The following is a 5,407-nucleotide window of genomic DNA, read 5'->3' as shown; positions in this document are numbered from 1 at the left end:
GGGATCCCAGAGGCCGTATACAGTTTCCTCTTGGGCCAGGGATGTAGGCAGGGCTGGGCAGTGTTGGTGGTCTCTTCTGCTTTACAGTCTCAGGAGTGCCCACCTGTCTTGGCGGTCAGCTCTCTCTCCCATGGGGTTTGTGAGCAGTGAGCTGGAGGCAGGGAGCGCTAGATTGGGACTCCCGCTAAAAACCCTTGACCATTGATCTTTAAAAAATTGTGGAGTTTGTACTCCAATATTTCATTCATTCATTCATTCATTCATTCATTCATTCATTATTTGATCCAGACTGTTATTGTAGAATAACCTGGGATAGCTTTGAACTCACTATTTTGCTCACATTGGCTTAATACTCATAGTAATGTTCTTACATTGGTTTCCCAAGTCCTGCTAGTAAAGAAATGGAGGGCTGGGTAAATACTGCCAAAATACATTGTATAATGTTATCAAAGATAAAATATTATTCTTTTTTCAATAATTTATTTTTTCATTCACTTTACATCCTCATCACAGCCACGTCCCTCCTCTCCTACCAGTCCCACCCTTACAAATGCTCTGCCCACTGCCCCTCCTCTTTTTCTCAGAGAAGGGGGAGTCCCCTTTGGCTATCACCCCACTCTGGGATATCTAGTCCCAACAGGACTAGTCATATCCTTACCAACTGAGGCCCAGCCAGGCAGTTCAGGCAGGCAGGAGAAAGGGAATTATTTTTTTTTAATTTTGTAATGAGTATTTTATAGTGGCATCAATGTCATTTGATGTTCAAGTCTGCTTTTTCTGATAACGGGAAGAAAAATCATAAAGACAAGAAAAAGCTACTACCCCTACCAGGAAATCAAGGGACAATTGGGCGTTTGGTTTTTTGTAGAGGCAGTCTCACTTCACTTCCTTCCTGCTTCAGGGCCACGTGGTTATGGCCTGCAGGGCTGGAAAAATCGCGGATACAACCACACGTCTTGGATGTGATACCTGTTCAGAATCCAGCTTAGAAATCATTCCAAGCCCAAGCCATACCCTTCATGAGAATCGTATTTTCTCTGATCTGTATACCAGTAATAAAAAGTGGGCTCAATCCCTTCCCTTTTAATAGCCTTCTAGAATCTCCTTACTGTCCCAAGAGCACATCGAACCTCCCACAATCTTGCGGGCATTGGGCATCAACACGTCCACAGATTCAGTAAGAGGATCCTCAGGGCAGTGCTGCATATAGAAGGACTTGATCTCCACAGAAAATCGGCACAGCAGGATTGGTTCATTAATGTTGTCTGTTATACGTCTCTCAGGTGCTTCAGGAATATTGTCCCCAAATTCATAGAATGTTCCGTCTCCTTTCTTTACATCGTGCTCCTTCAGCCACTCAATAACATCTGAAAAGTTCATCCGGCAGAAAGGCTGTTTGGAGGATTTAAAGTTCAGGTTAAGGTCATACACTATGCACGCCACTGGTGACTTCAAGACTCTGGTGACTTCAAGACTCTGGCCACCACATTACACACTAGGTTCTCTAAACGGTTCAGGAGGTCCTCAAAGTTCAGGAAAGGACACTCAACTTCCATATGAGCGAACTCAGCCAGATGCCTCTGTGTCCTGGACTGTTCATCCCTGTATGACTGGGCTGGAAGGTATAACTGTGAGGGCTGGGTCAAAAATACTTCTTCCCCGAAATAGTCAAGCTTGAAGAGTATGGCCCCACCTTCCACCTGTGTCTGCACCAGTGTTGGAAGTAGTGACTTCACAGTACCCCCTGTCGAAGAAGTGGTACCTAAAGTGGTGACCATGGACCGTGCTTTCAGTATTTTGTACATGTTCTCTCCCTGGGTCATCATGTGCCAGGTTGTTGAGCTGGATATCCACATCAGACTCCTCATTGATCAGGTTATTAGCCCCTCCAGCTGGGCCAGCACCACCATTTCCCAGAAGTCACAGCTCAACTCATGGCCTCCCAGAACCTGTTTGCCCTTTGGAGTTAGGTTTAGTGTTCCGTATACTGCCAACACCACTCTCAGTGGACAAGACTACTCCATTGTAACACTGACAACAAGTTATCTGACAAGACACACTGAAGATAACCCATACCATCTCGCAACACCAAACATCACATTCTTTCCTTGCCTGTATAACCTGCTTTCCCAACCAAGCACTTATGCTCTCTGTCTTCTGTATCCTTCTAATGCACTAATCTTTACACGTGCTGGCTCTGTCAGGTTCGGGTCATATTTAATGATAATATTTTCTGCTTCCTCCAGGTTCTTTTCTCTTTGTAAGTTATCCTCTGCCTTGGTCTTCTCCCAAGTATCATTCTTCATCAGTTCTCTCTGCCACATCTTCTTAATGTTCTTCATCTGTGACTTAGAAATAACATCCCACCTCTCATTTTCCTTTTGTGAATCCACAAAAACGGTGGGATATGGCTCTTTCCCAACTGTCATCAAAGCCTTTAGGCCTGTTTTAAATGGTTTCTCCTTGGTTGCACCCCCTGTTGCATCATTTCCTTCTCGGTCAGAGACAGAGTTCTGCTAGAACCGTCTCTGCAGTGCCCCTGATCACCTTTGAGGACATCGACACTGTTCAACTGCTGTCTGCACACCCGAACATGCACAGAGACAGGGACTTCTTAAGTGAAACATACTCTGTCTTGCACTTTAATGGCATTTGATAAATAATATCATGACAAGGTACTAGAGTTTGCTGTACCCACCTTAATTCTTCCTTGGGCAACAACAGTTTTCATCTGTTTGCATCATTAGTACACATTTCACTGCAAAATGAAAGTGATGGGTTTTTTTTGTTTCTTTCTAAGTATTTTTTATTTTATATATGAATACACTGTAACTGCCTTCAGACACACCAGAAGAGGACATCAGATCCCATTACAGATGGTTGTGAGCCACCATGTGGTTGCTGGGAATTGAACTCAGGACTCTGGAAGAGCAGTCAGAGCTCTTAACCGCTGAGCCATCTCAAGAACCCCTGAAAGTGATGTTTTAAAAATATTGTTGCGGACATAAATTGAACCCCATGAAGCTCCTTAAAGAGTCTCATGGTCAAAGAGTGGAGGAGAGACTGAAGGAAAGGTCATCCAGAGACTGCTCCACCTGGGGATCCATCCCACATGCAAACACTAAACCTAGACACTAATGCTGATGTCAAGAAAGGCTTGCTGACAGGAGCCTGATACTGCTGTCCTGACCAATACAGATGCTGATGATCGAAGCCAACCATCGGACTGATCACAGGGACCCCAATGGAGGAGTTAGGGGAAGGACTGAATGAGCTGAAGAGCCTCATCTGGCATCAATAGGAGGGGAGGCCCTTGGTCCCATGAAGGCTTGATGCCCCAGTGTAGAGGAATGCTAGGGCAGTGAGGTGGGCATGGGTGGGTGAGTGGGGGAGCACCCTCATAGAAGCAGGGTAAGGGGCGATGGGATAGGGGTATTGCAGAGAGGAAACCAGGAAAGGAGATAACATTTGAAATGTAAATAAATAAAATGTCCAATTAAAAATAAAATAAAAAGCGTCTCATGAACTGTGAGAAGCCTGTACAGCATGTATTCAGGACACCACACTAGGGTAACTATTAAAAGAAATATCAAAGTATGACTAAATAGCCAGATAATAGATAAGTAAAAATACCCACAGTGAATGATAGGAAAAGAACAAAATGAAATGTGCATATGTGAAACATATTTAATCATATATTTAAGCCCTTTGAGATATATCTCCTCCTTACAAGAAGTACCTGACAATTCCCTCACTTGTCCTTTGTTCTCAGACAGACTTGAAAACAAGGATGCTTACAGGTACTACCCAATCTGGGAGTCTTACATCAAATGAAGGATGAAAGGTAACTATGCTCACCGTTTAAAAGCCACATCAACTTTTAAAAGGAATGGTATGGGAAAAGAACAACTTCTAATTTGCTACTCGAACTCAGTGACTTAACACCAATTTATTTACAAATGGAGACTTAAACCTTCAGGTGAAGATCTAAGGTTCATAGCATCTCAGATTCCAAGAAAATGTCATGATTGGCATATTCATGTGCTTTCTATTTTTAAAGCAAACCCAAGGACAATCAGGAAGAGTTTAGGAAGCATCCTCTTAATTCCCCTTCAACGAAGATGAACTGTCTAAATCACTGCCCTCACCAGGGCTGGGATTCATCATTCATGCCTTCGCCGTCCTTCTCCATTGTGAAGGTGTATCTATTTCATTGATTGGTTGTCCATCAGATCCAAATCTAATCTATCTCATTGACAGACTATGCCTCTCACAATATGCCTGATTAGTTTGCTGAGAGATGTTTGTCAATTTATTTTGAACTGAATTACAGATTCTCTCATAGAATTGCAACTATAAGTTGAAAGTGACCTTTGTAGTCTCCACTAACCTCCTACTTTGTAGAGAAATTTCCTCAGCCCTTAAAGGGCTATGTATTAAAAGTTTGGTGCCTCTTAGGCCCTCTGCACATAGGTAAGAATTGTGTATTTGGGTCTTTATGTGGGTTCCCCAAGAGTAGGAGCAGTGGCTGACTCTTACTACATTGCTTACTTTTGGATCCCTTTCCCCTAAGTTGGCCGCCTAGTCTAGCTTTCATAGAGAATGTACGTAGACTTAATGAAACTTGATGTGCTAAGGTTGGTTGTTATCCACAGGGCCTCCCCTTTTCTAGGAAGAAGGAAAGGAGGGGTTGATGTGGGGGAGGGGAAGGGAGGAGAGGGAGGCACTGGGAGGAGAGGAGAGAGAAGGCAGGAGAAGCTGCATTAAGGATATAAAGTAAATAAATAACTTAATTAATGAAGAATAATTTAAGAAGTTTGGTCTATGATTACAGAGTGTCCATAGCTGAGGATCTGAGGAAGCAGGTGGATCATGAGGATTCTGACATCACCAAAGAATTAGAACATTTAATGGGTTCATAATTAGTTGGGATTTTTGAAAAGTGATAGGAAATTTTCTAGGCAGGGACTAGTTGAAAAAATAGGCCACTTAGATCATGCTCTTGTCCCTGAGCTCCTTTCTGTCCTTTCTGTGTGTTCTATGGCTTTCTCTGTCACACACTCAGGCCATCATAACGTTCTGTTTCACTATAGGCACATACCAATGGACTAAAACTTCAGAAATCATGAATCAAATTCAACTCCTTTGTTGACTTCTTTATTTTTTCAATGGTAGAGTGTTAACAAATACAATTTTCATATCTTCATGCCTAAGGATCATTTGACAGTTCTAAAAGATCCTTTAAAAAGAGAACTTAGGAGAGAAAGGAGTTTACTTTAGTCAATTTACAATTCTGGGTAACCATTGTGGGGAATTCAAGGCATGAACTTCAAATGACTGGACTTAAAATATCATAGTCAAAACCAGACAGAAATTCTTGGCTGTTTGCGTTCAGCATGATTTCACC

At 42.6% G+C, this 5,407-nt stretch overlaps 1 pseudogene; it reads right to left on the bottom strand.

Moving 5' to 3' along the window:
• Positions 1-911: 911 nt before the first annotated feature.
• LOC134484161 (asparagine--tRNA ligase, cytoplasmic-like) lies at positions 912-2,559 on the bottom strand (annotated as a pseudogene).
• Between the last annotated feature and the right edge of the window lie 2,848 nt (positions 2,560-5,407).

This window comes from Rattus norvegicus, chromosome X (assembly GCF_036323735.1).
Source record: "Rattus norvegicus strain BN/NHsdMcwi chromosome X, GRCr8, whole genome shotgun sequence".
NCBI lineage: Eukaryota > Metazoa > Chordata > Mammalia > Rodentia > Muridae > Rattus > Rattus norvegicus.
Note: the sequence above shows the minus strand (reverse complement) of the source record. Positions and strands in the feature narration are given on the sequence as shown.